This window comes from Archocentrus centrarchus, chromosome 23 (genome assembly GCF_007364275.1).
Source record: "Archocentrus centrarchus isolate MPI-CPG fArcCen1 chromosome 23, fArcCen1, whole genome shotgun sequence".
Lineage (NCBI taxonomy): Eukaryota > Metazoa > Chordata > Actinopteri > Cichliformes > Cichlidae > Archocentrus > Archocentrus centrarchus.
This window is the reverse complement of record NC_044368.1, coordinates 3780159-3796128: the sequence shown is the minus strand read 5'-3', so window position 1 is coordinate 3796128 and position 15970 is coordinate 3780159. Positions and strand designations below refer to the sequence as shown.

The 15970-nt window shown below is 40.2% G+C and overlaps 1 protein-coding gene and 1 pseudogene across 3 annotated transcripts in view; one reads left to right on the top strand and one right to left on the bottom strand.

Annotated features, from left to right (window-relative positions):
* Nucleotides 1-8293: 8293 nt before the first annotated feature.
* Nucleotides 8294-15407, bottom strand: LOC115773793 (40S ribosomal protein S3a-like; annotated as a pseudogene).
* Nucleotides 11168-15970, top strand: part of abcc9 (ATP-binding cassette, sub-family C (CFTR/MRP), member 9) — a 76560-nt gene continuing 71757 nt past the window's right edge. For all 3 annotated transcript variants that reach the window (XM_030719935.1, XM_030719936.1, XM_030719934.1), the window contains exon 1: nucleotides 11168-11314. The gene's annotated coding sequence lies outside the window, so the exon portion shown is untranslated. The remainder of the gene's footprint in view (nucleotides 11315-15970) is intronic.

Here is a 15970-nt window from a genome sequence, read left to right as displayed (position 1 = left end):
TTTCACACTTCCGCCGGAAGTCGGTGAACGTCCGGAAGTACGTACGTGGAGTTTAATCCCCCCCCCCTCATCTAATAACCATTACAGGCAATGAAATACAAATAACAAAACAATACAAATAGTAACAAAATGATTAAAGGAGGAGAGGTACATAAGAATTCAAAATTAAATAAATTTATGTTTAAAATTTAAGGCTTTATGAATAAAGTTTCATTTTATTTTTGAACTGACAAACAGGTATTTCATTGCCTGTATTGACAAGCAAACTCCAGTCTGTTCTGGGTCTGCCCCGGGGTCTCCTCCTAGTTGGACCTACCTTAAACACATAACCTAGGACTCATCCAGGTGGCATCTGACTAGGATGCCACCTGGATGGCCGAATAGCCTTTCTCCTCAGAGCCTCTCCGAAATGACCAAACTCCAGTGATCCCTGGAGCTGTTTTTGAGGGCAGTTTGCCCATGATGCGGTCTCCAGGAGCAAATTGGTCCTGGCTGAGCGGCTTGGCTACGAGTTATTCTAAACACCTCTATGAAGAATAAAGCCCCTCCTATAATACCCCAACACGCAGCAGGGGGTGTAGGGGTTTGGTGCTGTGTTGGCCTCCAAAACTGGCTCTAGGGACATGAAACGTCTCTCAAAGCTGCTTTTACATATTTTATCAAAATTTGTTCACTGACATTTTTAGTGACAATATATTTGTTATTGTAAGTCCACTTCCATTCCTAATTCATGTCCGCTGAGATTTTTGGTTTGAGGACGATTTTCACCCTGATTAACTAGATATTTTTATATTAAAAACTTTATTAAAGCAAATTTGCATCCAGATGTTACCTCAGCTCTCAAATAAAATGTACTTTTACTACAGCCTTTTCTCTCTACTATTAGTTTTATTTACCTTACAATAAAAAAGCACCTTGAACTGAATTAACATTTACGGTAAAGTAGAAGTATGTTTAACACAAAATTAAATGACTAAAAGTACTTCATTCTTTTTGGTTTTTAATGTGTGCACTCCAGAGACGATCATGCTGAACAGAAGTCCTAGAATCAAGTCTTGAAATGCCTTCTGAGCACTTATTTGAGAAGTTATTCAGAAGCATCAATCAAATTTGATAAAAATGACTGCTGCCACTTTGGATTTTGGAGTTTCACCATGTCCCGTGTGTGTCCTCTGTTTTCATTTCACACAGTATTGTAGTAGTAGTAGTAGTGTGCGAATCTACACTGCAGACATTAAATTTCTCTTGCTGATAATAAAAACAGTAAAGTTGTCAGGAAACCTGGAGGATCTGTTCACCATTACAACTGGACATAAAACCCAGAGTAAAGCCTCCACCCAGCCACGCCATGTTTTCTCTGTTTGTATTGCTCCCCTCTGGAGGGGTTTTAAGGTGCCTCTGGCGAAGAATGAATATTTACAACAAGTTGGAACTTTAAACATGAAGCTGTGTTTGTTTTTTTCTAGCTTTCCAGAGGGGTCTCAGTGGCTGCATTATGACCAACATATTACAGCTGGGTGACAGCTGGACTGCAGTGTCACCATTCAAGGACTAGATATGATTCTTGGCCATTGCAGTATTCTGATTCTGAGAGAGAATGAGGCTTTGTTATGAGTACCCACCTCCCTAATCTCTTCCCCCAGCGTCCCTCTGTCCTTGGTGAAGCCTGACCTGAACACTGTGTGCCGGTGTGAATGCAGAACGTTCTGTCTGGCTTTTGCCCAGAGCTGCTGCAGGTTTTGGTGAGTAACGAGACACACTCTCAGCAGCATTTCCCACACAAATAAATAGCTGCTAGTATGATATTAGAGTGTATGTGGATAGTGCTTTCATCTGTGACCTGTCCTTTGAGCGGCGCAGGATAAACACAGCGAAGCCATAAATCAAAAGGAAGGTGTTCCAAGGCGCTCGTCGAGCAGAAAATAAAGAGAAAAACACAACAGTGCTGCTTATTTTCAAATAGGAAACATTAAAATGAACTGTCTGGCCTCTGGGCCCAAAGCACCATGACACAACAACAGTGCAGAAAGAGGAAAAAAATGGAAATTAAAATTAAAATGCACAGCAAGCTCCCCTGTAAGCTTACACTATGTGTTCTTACAACACTAGAACAAAATGCAGAAGACGCCAGAGGCTTTCATGTAGGTCAAATACAAAGAAAATTGGGATCCTGTATAAAGTGTAAATAAAAAACAGAAGGCAATGATTTGCAAAGCTCATAAAACCATATTTTATTCACAATACAACACAGAAATCATACCAAATTTTTGAACTGAGAAACATTTTAAGGAAACTTAAAGAAAACTTGGGACAGGCAGGAAAAGTGGGTTAACTGGCAACAGGTCAGTGAGATGATTGTGAAGATTCTGGAGAAATCTCTGTGCGCATGGGACAAGGCCCCCAATCAGCATTGGATGCCCGTGATCTTCGGGCTCTCAGACAGCACTGCAGTAGACTTCTCTGGGCCAAAGTTCATTTAAAATGAACTTAGGTGAAGTGGGAAACTGTTCTGTGGTCAGATAAATTTAAATTTGAAGTTATTTTTGGAAAACATGGACGCTGCATCTCCAGAGAGGAGAGGGACCATCTGGCTTGTTATCAACACTTACTTCAAAAGCCTGCATGTGTGACGGTACTGGGGTGCATTAGGGGCTGTGGGACTGGCAGCTTGCACATCCATCAATGCTTAAAACCCCTTTAAAATACATGAATGTAAATTTTTGATAACAGAACAATTGTTTAAACATGAGACTGAGTATATGAATCACAAAGAATCAAAAGTCTCTTTGAAATTTTGAGAAATAGCATTTTTCTTTTTGTCCTAAAAAGTCATGTTATACTTTTTGTATTATTGACATAACTAAAAAAAAAAATGGCTGCATGTCTGAATGGCTGCATCTCTTAGGGGGAGGCCAGCCATCCTTTGGAGGAAGCTCATTTACGCTACTTGTATCCGTGATCTTGTTCTCTGGGACAAAGCGTGTGACCCTTCCCTCTCCCATCACCATGACAGATGTTTGCATCACTGCGGCTGCAATCGGTCTGTCAATCTCCTGTCACTCTTGAACAAGACCCCAAGAAATTTAAACTCCTCCAGCTGGGGGCAGCAGCTCGTCCCTGACCCGGAGTGGGCACTCCGCCCTTGTCCAGCTGAGGACCATGGCCTCAGAGTTAGAGGTGCTAATTCTCATACCTGCAGCTTGACACTCGGCCGCAAACACTTCCAGTGCCAGCTGGAGGCCACCACCTGATGAACCCAGCAGGACTACATCTGCAAAAAGGGGAGATGAGATTCTGATGCCACCAAAGCAGAAGCCTTCCACCATTTGGCTTCGCCTAGAAATTCTGTCCATAAAAATTTTGAGCTGAATCAGTGACAAAGGACGACCCTGGCAGAGCCCAACACTCACGGGAAATAAGTTGACTCATTGCCAGCAATGTGGACCAATCTCTCACTGTGGCTGTACAGGGACTGAACAGTCCATAATGCAATTCCTTCTCCAGATCCACAAAACAACTCTGATACACATTCAAATGTCCTTGAGATAATAAACAGCAGGCCCAGTACAAAAACTGCATTGTTCCTCTTGAATCTGAGGTTTGACTAACTCTCCTATCCAGCACCCTGGCATAGACCCTCCCAGGGAGGCTGAGGAGTGCAGGGTTGGATTATCCAATGGGCATTCTGGGCAAATGCCCAGGGGTCTATGCACAACTGAGGGTCCATCAAAGAAGCAACGGTGTCCTAGCAGCTCCTTCCACAGTTGAGGCCAATGTCCTCATACCGGTTTGGTTCACAATGCGATTGTCATGAATATGCGAGACTCCCACCCCTTCTTCAAGATGGGGACCACCACCACATTTTGCCAATCCAGTGGCACCGCCTCAGATCTCCACGCAACGTTGCAGACGTGTGACAGCCAAGACAGCCCTACAACATCCAGAGTCTTCAGGACTGAGGGCGAATCTCATCCACTCCAGGGGCCCTGCCACCAAAGAGTTTAACTCCTTGGTTTCTACATGTTTTTATATATTTGCATGAAGCAGTGGTAGAGTCACTAAGAAGTTTAAGCTCTCTAAACCAGCCGTGGGATCAATAATAATAATTAATCCTCTGTGTACCTGTATTTTCTCTGCTCTAAATAAACAGCATCTGTTGCTCCTTCCCAGGAGGAAACCATCCAAACTGTTGCTTTTTATATTTGAAATAACTTAACAGCCTTGTAATGGGGAATGGCAGGTACAAATGTGATGAAACCTACAGTTGGGCTCTGCCTGCTGATGTTCAAATGTACTAAACTGAGGCAAGGACGCCTCCTATTGGTCATGTAAGCTTCTTAAAACAGGCAACAGAAAAAAAGAGAAAGTCTGCGGCCATTAAGGATGAAATTAACAATAAAAGTTTACAAGAATCATTTTTACAGAACAAACAGTTAAATTTTTGCCCTTATTTTCTTTATAAACCAAATTGCACCATATGTGGCTCCAAGAATGGTTTATGTAGCCCATGTGGAAATTTTTGTTTTTACTTTTTTTCCTTCTTTCTTTGTTTATTTTTGCAGAGAGCTGCCAGGACTTCAAAGTTATAGGAATATGAAGGTGCCCACATTCTCTACATACAGGTGCTTGCATCAGTACCTATGGGCTGGTTCGTGGTTCAATAGCTGTCAGTCGTTTGTATGTAAACACTACATCCATACTTAAAGCCTGCTCAGAATTGGACTATAGTTTAGTAACTGCATTTCTCACACAGGTAGACGCCTGCACATGTTGTTTAAAGTATTTTTTAATCATTCAATCTTAAAATACTGTAAAATTAATGTTTTCTTAATAAGTTTGTACGTAGTTTAAAATGGATGCTAATTTTATGTTTTTGCACTCAGTTTATTTTTCTAATTCTATATGAAGCTCATCTTATTTTTTTCAGTTTGTTGCAGTTTACCTGTTATTCATAATCAGATGATACATTTCTCTGGAAAAAGTTTCTTGTTTCTTTGTCTGCTGTTATTTTATAATAATCATATTATCATATAAGAATCATTCTACTTACTCTTTTATGGTTTTGATGCAAATAAGTTCTGACAACCCAAATTAGCTTTGACTGAAGCATAAAGTAAGAAGATGAATAAATTGAGAGTTTTACTTCCAGAATATTTCTGATATTTCTGACAGTTTGGATCATCAGGATTTTTCAGCAGCATGGGAGCTGTCAAACACTTTCCTCTTGTCTCATCAAGCCTGCCTCTGTCTCATCTGTTTGTGGCAATGATTAAAACAAACAGAACTAATTTCCTTTAATCTGCAGAAATAATGTTGCGCTCAGATTGGCGTCCTTTCATTAAAGACTTTAACGGCTGGCTGCTGTCGAATATCAGGCTTCACCGAGCAGAACAATCCAATGAAAAAGTTCTGAATGTGCAATCAGCATTTCCTGGTGACTGCTATCTCTGCTATCTTTCAGATAACCTTCAAGTGTCAGAGAAAATAACGCGCTGTCATCTCCTGGCTGGTGGCTTCAGTGTGAAGTTTGATTAATTGCTTTGTTGCTGCAGGAGCCATCAGCAAGTTCCCAAAAGGTGGCAGCACAGACTAATACCCAGTATCTGTATGTTTATGTGTGTTAATATGTGTATAAATGACATGGTCACTACTTGACTACAAAAAAAAAAAAAATAATAGATAATAGATCATTTTTCCCAAGAGAAGGTTAGAAGGGTTGGTAAAGTAAAAAAAAAACATTTTTATGGAAACTGAGAAAGTTTTCAGGGCATTTTGGCTGCTAAATGTATTATCGAGTTAGTTCATCACTTTCTACAATGTCCTCACCCTTTTCATTGTTACGTATTCATGTGTTTAACCTGTTTTATAATATTATAGATTTTGTGTGAAATACAGCAGTGAACCGGACCATGTTTGTGATACTGAAAAACCTTTCAAAAGTATGAATGTGCAAAAGATGGAAAAAAAAAAAAACGGGAAAAATACACTAACATGCAATATACAAAATAACTACAACCCAAAACTAAACCTGTAACCACCAGTGAGACACAGAATGAGGACCCAAATGCACACTTCTGGGGACCAGGTCAAATTTCAGAGGCACAGAGTCAAACACATGAAGAGACAATCAGTAGAAGAAAGCTGGACTGATAAATGCAGTAAATAAGGCAAACTGGGTACTGCTAAGGAAAGACATGCAGCTTAAATACACAGAGGGGAGACAACCAGAAACAGGTGAAACACACTCAGGTAGAGCAGGTAATCCTACATGAGCGAGAGGAATGAGGACAGGGAGCAGGTGGACCTGAGACAGGAGGAAAGATTGAGCAACAAAATGACACAGAAAATGTGAGAAACATGCAGCATAAGCAGCTGGAATATCACACAACCATAAAAGCTCAAAACTAAACAGATAAACAGCAGCCAGCTAACACATGTCAGGGGCCAGAAACTTAATTATGACAAAAAGGGTCTTTAGAAAGGGTGCTAGTACAAATGTGTGTGTGTGTGTGTGTGTGTGTGTGTGTGTGTGTGTGTGTGTGTGTGTGTGTGCCACACAGAGGGGATCGGTCCCCGTTTCCTGTTCTGGAGCATCATATTGGTCAAACACTTCCCTCAGGAGACAGTTTTCTCACGCTGTAAACTATAACCACACACACACACAGTTTAAATAAATACACACATTTGATTCTCAGTAGTGCTTTAATCCCCATCCTCTCTCCATCATCCATCTTCTGGGGTGTCACTGTAGGTCAAAAGTGCTACTTCCTCTTTTGGTGACACAAGGGCCAGAGGTGAAAGTTGAACATCTGTCTGTTTTTTTTTTTTTTTCTTACTGGCTGTTAGTGTGTGAGCATGTGAGAACAGAGGAAGAGAGGGTGAGTGGGAGTGAAATCTTGGGGGAGGTAAAAAAACCATGGTGTTATGGCACTTTGTGTGTGTGTGTTTGTGTGTTACTCGTTTTAAAAGTACATACACACAATGCAGAGACCCTACATCTGTTCTGGGGACTCAAACCAAATCCCTATAAGGAAAATCATAACAATTTTATTGTGCCTTTGTTTAAAGGTTACAATTATGCAAGTACTTGATATGGTAATGCTTGGAATTTACAGTCCTCTGAAGGGATGTAAGGGATGATTGTGCGCGCGCGCGCGCGTGTGTGTGTGTGTGTATAGGGGACAGAGGTCCAATTAATCTCCTCAGTCTCTTGGGAAACACTGGTTGATGAGAATCTTCTCAAACATTGCTTGGCCATGTTGTAAAGACACTCACAGACCAAATGACCATTAGTCAACACACACACACACACACACACACACACACACACACACACACACACACACACACACACACACACACACACACACACACACACACACACACACACACACTCTGGTTTGGCTGCTACCTCCAGGCCTCACAGCTGGGACACAGAAGCAAATGGAGTCCCAGGCTCCACATTCAGGATCTGTAACCTTTGTAAGAACACGTCCCAGCACTACCAGGGTCTCCACATCACTGGTCTTCAGCCCTGGAGGTTGGGACCTCTCATGGGTGTAAAAAAGCCCCAGTAATTAATTTGCTTGTGCTTCAACATGTCACTCTTTTTAAGGGAAGGTTTGAAATATCTTGCTTTATCTCGTGGGTAATATTTGATCTAAGAGGTTTTTTTTCTCACATTTAATAGACTGAAGTTTATTAATGTTAGTTCATTTTTATTATAATTATATTTTTCTGCATGCAAACCAGGTAGAAATAGCTTTGGGTCTAGTGGAATTTCTTTTGATATACTTTTCTCATAATGTTTTAATCTTTCTACATAAAAACAGTGTTCAGTAATCATCTGTGCATTTAATGCATACAGGCCTGTACAAAAGTCTTCAGTCCCTTGGATGTTGGAACATCATCCCTTGGAAATCTCTCTTGGACTGAGGTCTGGGCTTTGACTCAGCCACTCCAGAACATTCATATGTTGTCTTTAAATGATTCCTGAAAATGTAGCACCTTCTTCTCCTGGGGAGAAAGAAATGGTTACCTCATTGGGGGTTATAAGTTTGTTTGTTTTTTAAAATATTTTCTCAGGTCATAACTGTCATTTCGGCCGGTGGAAATGGATCAGGATGCAGAGGCTACAGTTCACCGGAAACAAGGTTTATTACAAAAACAGATATAACAAAACAGGCGGGGGTCGTGAACTGTCTGGCAAGCACAGAGAATCTGAAAAGAGAAATCAAACAGGGTCAGGCAGGAATAAACTAACTGAAAAGGTGATGGTCGGGGGCAAGAAGGCTTACTCAGAGGAATTCAGGTTTAGTGACTGGTTGGGGATGTGGCTGGAGGAGTGAGTCAGGGCCGAGGAGGTCCGTGGGGCAGGCAGGTGGAAGCGGGAGAGCAGGTTCCAGCATGGTGGAGGCTCTGAGGGAAGGTGATGCTGCACGAGTGGAGATGATTGAAGCAGCAGGAGATGACAGAGTAAATGATGGGTAAGCAAGAGTGTATTCCAAAAGGCAAAGCAGCTTGGTTTACCACAGGGAGGTTGAACAATCTGGTGGTGAGTCAGCGTCTCAGCTCCTCCTAAATACTCCCGACCTTGATGACCACCAGGAACAGGTGTGTGCCCAGGTGCTGCTATGACAACAGGAAACAGCTACCTTCCCCAACGGATCACCTGGAAGACAGACACTCCCACAAACCACACTACAAACTACCACTACAAACTGTTTGATTTTCCATCCATCCATCCATCCATCCATCTGAGGGTTGACATCCATCTATTGCTTGAGTTAGTGATTTCTTTGTCTTTATCTTATGAGGCATAAACTGAATGAAGACAATAAACACAAATCAGCATTTATTTTTGATTCATAGACTGACCATGCTTGAGCAGACCATCCTCTTTCTAGCTCTTCCTGGAGATGTCCTGAGACCTTCCCAGGCCAGATGAGATATTGCTAAATTTCCTCAGTGTGCTCTACGCCTAATTAAGGCATCAAGAGCTTAATCAGAAGTACAAACTGCATCAATTGTAGCAGGTGCTTTTACTCACAGCCTCCTCTGCATATCTAAGCACCTTAAGTTTTATTTTTGCATTTTTTAATATTTCAGTCACTGCCCAAACTTATGACTGTACTGTGAATCAAAAGTTTTCCCCTTCTATATAAACTGTATTTCACAACACCTTCAAACACACTTTGAAGTGTAAATCAGTACCGGCTCCCATTCATTTTTGAATAATATTATGGTTTGGGCATGCTGTACCTTTATTTAATACAACAGAGACATAAAGAGGCATCACAGAGAGAGTCAGAGGTATCCCATGCAAAGATTAAGGCAGAATGAAATCAAACCGTGGATGTTCCAGCTTTGTGGTTTCCAAATTATTCATTAGGGTGCTCAGGCCACCTTATTGAGATGTTGGGGCATTACTGGATTCAAAGCCTGTAAATAAAAGCTGCAAGTAGCCACTGGGATGCAGTTTAAGGGTTTGTGAAGTTCCATTATATAAGCATTTTGGCGGCTGCCCTCTTGGACTTTTGAAAGCAGATGCCACAAGTGAGGGGTGGCTCTGACTGACTGCAGGACACTGCACACTAATGACTAGTCAACCACGAGACAGGTAAACCCTAAAGCATAACCTGCTCATTCATCTTTATGCTGAACCTATCTTCCAGAGCCAACACCATTCTGTATGAAATTAGATTTGAAAGCATTGATTGATACCAAATATTCTTCAGAATAATTTTACTGAAGTCACAGATCAAAGGAAAATTGCAGTTGTTTCTCATCAACTTCTTACACTTGGACTTTTTTCCAGCCAGAGGCTGCAGAATGCAATGAATGCAGATTTGACCTTGTGGACATACATGTCATGCAAAGGGTAGAGAGATTAGAAAGCCTTCTTGATTTCCTTGTTAACCATTCCTTCAGATCATTGATCTCAACCCCATGGATCATGATCTCCATCATCTTGTAGATTTGGTGGACCATTTGGTGTGGGCCTGGGAGGTCTGGTTGGTATGCAGAAATGGCACAGAAAAAGCCACTAGTGGTCTTCACATTCACATGAGCCTCAATCATGATCTGCCACTTCTTGGCCATGGAGCACATCCTGTCATGGGTCAGCTCCATGCTGTGGAAGTTGGTGAGGCAATTCTTGCTTTGAAAATCTCAGTGATGAGCTAGAACATTTCATCATTCTGCAGATCAGCAAGCCTCACGTTGAGTGCTTGCCCCTTTAGACCATCTGAGGTGACTCTGGTTCCTTGAGTCCTGTTACCAAGGTCTTGTCAAGATTTCAGATGCGGAACATGACTGGTGCCTTGACAGCAGTCCTTCTTGGAGAAAGGCTCCACAATCTTGGATACATGGATTCAGCCTGCTGACTTTAACTTCTATCCCACAGCTATAAAACTGAGGGTTCAAAATGCAGAGTCCAAAACCAGTGGGTGACATGTGGCTTTGTCCATCTTTTATATACATGATATGGCTATAAAACTTGCACTTAATTCATGTATGTGGGGACAAGATTGCAAGAAGGACTGGTGACAGTGATCCTTGGTCTCTGCTGATTTGGAAGTTGCACAAAATTTGGAAGACTTACAGCTTTGGACACATTCTTTTGCTACAAATGATCGTCTCTTTCTTTTTTTTAAAAATTACTTTATAAACATGTGCTGAACACAAATATCCCATTAGGTTTCCACCTCTTTCATGTGTCACCTATCAGAGATACAATCACACTGCTGCAAAGTTCACTCCTGCTGCTCTGTGCTGTAAATTGATCTGTAAATATTTTCTTTTCAAAATAAAATTCCGGGAATAAACTAATGTTTCAAAGACTAAATCTGTTAAAATTGAGGCTATTATATCTTTTACACTACGAAAAATCTTTATTTTCCTCTCATATTATAACCTGGACAGATTTTTTGTTATTCATTTTTTGAAAACATACCCTTCATTTGCGAGCCTAAAAAAAACATCTCTGAAAAACAAAAGGCGATTTAGCTCCACAGTGCTTATTTGGCTTTAGTTTGACCTACATTTTTTTCTTTCTGTCATACACTATAAATAATTTCATTGCAAAAAAAAAAAAAAAAGGAAAGCCAGCCATCATATCTGAGAGTGCGTGCGTCTCATCTGCGCCGCACGAGCGCCATAACGACATCTGAACGGACACGAGAGTGGTCGTAATATATATGCATTTCCTGTCACAGTGCCTTCAGTGTAAACCGCAACCATAAGAAGACACCCCGAACGGGGATAAAGGCTGCGGAAGGGACGCTGTGACCCGCAAACCTGCTTCAGAGGTCGGGTAAGTGATGTGGTGAGCTCTCCTTTGTTAATTCATTCGCAACCAGGCGACAGCATCCTCAGTGTGGTGTAACACGACGTCTTAACTGAGGACGTTCAGAGACAGGGCTCTCTTACCGTGAAAGACGCCAGACTTCATTGGACATTCCTGCAGTTTGAATTGATTCGGATGTCGCTACACTGGCGCACCTTAAAAATAGACACTGGGAAATCTCTGAATCTTTGGAAGGCAAGTCTTCATTTCGGCTCTTGTATAATCCAGCATGCACATGCAGTTCGGGGGAAATGTGAGCAGTTCTGCTGCTGGTCGTAGAAGGAGGCTGAGTCGAAGCGGGACAGTTAAAAAAAAAAAAGTTTAAGGATTTATAAATTTAGATCTTCTTATATTCTCTTGGATTCGTGCCGGATATAAAATTGGATCACACTGGTTTAGAAAAAAATGCTATTTTTTTAAATTTTATCTATTTTAATTGGTCCACGCGCTGAAGGACTTTAAATTATTTGATTTCTGAATGGAGTTTTGTTGATATTCATCATGACTGAATCACACCGAAGGACGCTGAAAAATAAACCCGATCCCCCACGGTTCCATCCTTTTCTTTTCATGCAGGACTTGAACCATGTTCTCCTGAGTGCATCAGCCTGCATGGATGAAAGACAATACAGCCGATAATGTGTTCTCTTCAGTGCGCACTGCTGAGCGCATCAAAGGTCTCGGTCTCTCTTTTATGCCACAGAGCGGGTTCACGCGTGGATCCTGCAGTCTCTGGGATTCAGTGAGGTTTTAGGGATGATCTCGTGTATCAAGCTGCTGTGCACGCACTCAGATGGAATCAGATTAAAGAGTCAGTCATAAATATGCACATTGAAGTCTTAATGAGAGTTTCATATTTATGCCTTGTTACAAATATGTTTATTCTATTTCATATATGAGTCATTTTAACTAACTACATTTGTTTTATATAAAATATTAATGGGGACTTATTGCATATATATTAAATATTTAAAAAGAACATCTTTGATTTTCCAACTAAGATTAATATATTTATGCAATCATAAAGACATTAGGAGCTTAGGATTTGTTGTGCTGTAGAGGTTTAAATAAAGTCTGTGGACCTGCATGTGATAAATTGAGCCCCAAAGTAAACCATATGCCAAATTAAGTGATATTTGTTTAGCTGCAGGTTTGTAAACCCTCTTTGCTCTCACCATGTCTGCAGGCAAAGCCTATAATAAACCTCCTTCTCACCCCTAAACTGGTACAAGTTTGGAAATCTGATAGGAGGCAACGTTGTATCAAGCTCGCTGTATTTATTTACAGCTTCACTGGAATTAATGAGGTTTGCACCTTCAAAATAAAACTACCCTTTTTAAGCTGCTGGACGTAGCAGCACAAAAAGGACAAAAGAACAACAAATTTAATGTGGGATCATAATAATTACATAACACACCTCCTAATAAGTGACCACGATACAAGGATGAGCTGTATATAACAGATAAAGTGAATGCATTTGGCACATGTATCATGCACACTATTACACATGTGAAAGATATCCAGGGCAGACAACTGCGCTTATCCTCAGGGGCTCCAAAGTGTTCACAGGAATACGCTGGAGCCCCTGTTCCCCGTGAGGCAATACATTCCTGTAATTTTAGGGATTTTCCTCCTCATTGATGGTACAGTGCAGAGAGTGGACAGGAAAGCAGGGAAAGAGCAATGGTGGAACAGCACACAGGAAAAGGAAATGGTCTGGGGCGGAATCGAACCCAGGCCTCTGCAGTGGCCTTCACAACATAGTGACCTTTAACATACATAGTGTTTAAATATTTAACTGTCTCAAAATGCTAATATTAATGTTATTTATAATTTTATAATATTTTACTTTGTCGTGCCTACATGGTGCCTGTTGTTAAATAAATTGGTGTTTAAAATGTTAAATCCATGTTACTGACTTTAATATTGGGGTGTCCCAATAATCATATGCTGCCAATAACTATGATTTATTTGTTTTAAAAGAAGGAAATATAAGTAGTTATGTAAAATTGTGTCTTTTTGTATATTTTTATTACTTTTATTTTACTTATATTTTGTGCTTCAGTAAGTTGCTAAAAAGATGAACAATAAAGGTATAGATAAATTTAATTATAGATATCACAATAATTTTTTAAAACATCTAAATCATTAAATAGACTGGTACATATATAGTGCTTGTCTACTCTGAGCATTCAAAGCGCTTTCTTACTTCGATTAGTACCCAGCTTTAATTCCTGATCCCATTATGGAAATTTGCGATGATGGAAATTTTTTAAGTTTTTCTATATTCAAGGGAGAATTGTGAGTAGTTCACAGCTTTCAGTTTACTTCTAATGCCAAGTGTTTTATTTTGAAAGACCTCAGTGGAAGCGCTGTGCCACACAAAGTGAAAGTTGACACCATCTGCACAGAGAGGTAGCAGTGAGTGGAGCAGCTGAATCTCTCACAGGGCTAAAAATAATCAACTTTTTCCTCTCCGACTCTCTCTGTATTTTGTTTCTGTTCCTCTCCTTCTTTTATTCCTTTCTTCCTTCGTTTCCTTTGTCTGTTTTTTTGTTTGTGTTTTTTTTAGTCCAAGCCTCCTGAATGAGAGGGTGTTGGTAAGGATTATAACTTTACTCTGAGGTAAGACACTTTTGGTCCTTTTAAGCTGCAAGTGTAGTCTGTTTTAGTAAGCTGTTTCAATTTAACAACTCTAAATTAGGTTTCTGAATTATCCATATATATATATATTTTTTTTTTTTTTTTTTTTTTAAGTATTTGATTTGATAAATGGGGCTGAGGTCTAACACAGGTGTTCAAGGTTAAACTATTTGTACTTTCAGGCAAACTGATCCATGTACATTAATCATGTTATTAATTATGTACATCTTATATTAGTAAAAGGGAAAACAACATGGCAATAACAGTGGGTAGAAATTTGAGGTGACAGTGGTGTAAAGTGGTTTCCAAATTTTAAATAAGCTGAAAAGAAGAAGGAGCTCAATAGAATTAGTTTTTACTGCCTCTCCTATATTTCATGCTTTCAAACAGTGATAATTTCTCTACAGTGAGGCACCAAAACACAGTACAGGTGTATTGCCTGAACCAAAGATGGCTAAAATATAGAGTGATTGCATATAAAAGTTTCATGTAACCATGTAGTTTGGACTTTGTCGCTTACACATTAGCCTTTTGGCTGGGATCGTGTTAGTTTTCTGGAGCCAGAAGTGATCAATTTTGGACCACGTGGTGGTATGCTAGCTACTGCTAGCTACTCCTAGCACACCTGGGTAGCAAGGTGTGTCCATAAACTGCACAGGTGCGGCACCCAGAGCACATTCCTGCTAAATCATGCTAAGTAAAAGACTATTAAATGAGATATTAGTATTTCAGTCACCAAAGCTGAAGCACAGAATTCTTTAATGGACTGTACCTCATAACAAGCCGTATTTATTTTTCACATAATCCCATTAAAACATGCTCCAGAGATCACCAGCAGCACAAACACAATCACAATGTCCAGTTTACTGGCTAGAATTAGCAGAGGCAAGAGTCAGTTTATAGCAGACAGCTATGAACTGTCACACTCCTAACTCTAAGTCTTAGTAGTACAACTCCAGGACGAGTCATAACAAATTTCAGTCCTGTGCAGCTGTTACGAAGAGGGAAACTATCCATAGAGGCTAAATCTGTTTTTGATACCAGATTGTAAACACGTTTATTTCTGTTGTAAAGTTGGGTAATCTAACACAAGAGTCTATGGGGATTGACTCTGTTTTGGATGCTGCCTCAAGTGGCCACTAGAGGAACTGCAGTTTATAGCACCTATTCACTGGCTTTATTTTTCAGCCCCAGACATTTTCTGTTGTTTCTGTGTAGGGTACATAATGAGGTGACATAAAGGAGACATAATGTTTAAGTTTAACAAGAAACTTATCATGCTAGGTATTTGGATTTATCATAAAATGTAAACATTTACTAATAGTTTAGCATACTGCTAACTCTGGCTAAATAGGCTACATCATTCACACTGACAGACTGTGTTTATGAAGTGCATACATACCATCTGCTCATCCATTGGGCGGTGTTTAATAATTTAATTTTTTAAAATTTTGTTTTAAGCATGTCATATCTGACTCTCCAACAAAACCTATTTCCCCTCCCTGAAACCAAGCTCATGTTTCCTTTCATTTACTGCCAGTTCCCATAAACAGACCAGTAAATCTAAATATACGTGACCCTTTAACAACAAATTATTCGATACTTTGCCTCACAAAAGTGTTGACTAAAGTGCTGTACAACTCAAAGAGTAAAACAATAAAAGCAATAAAAACAACACAATACAGAAAAACAGATGGTCTGGTGTAAATGTCGAGGAATAAAAGTTAGTTTTCAAACAGGTTTTGAAGATGTTCGTGAGGTCCTACTTTGAAGAAGTGCCAGTGCAAAGGAGGGGATTTATGTAAGGTACACGAAGTTCCACCCACCTGCTGTTCAAACCTTCTATTTGTGAAGGGCAGCCAATCAGAAGAATGGTAATTAGAAGAGGTGCTTTAGGGAGAGGAGATAAAATAGCTTGTGTGAGATCAAGGATGAACTGAGTATCTGCACCAAGGCCCAGTACAAGATAAATAAAGATGA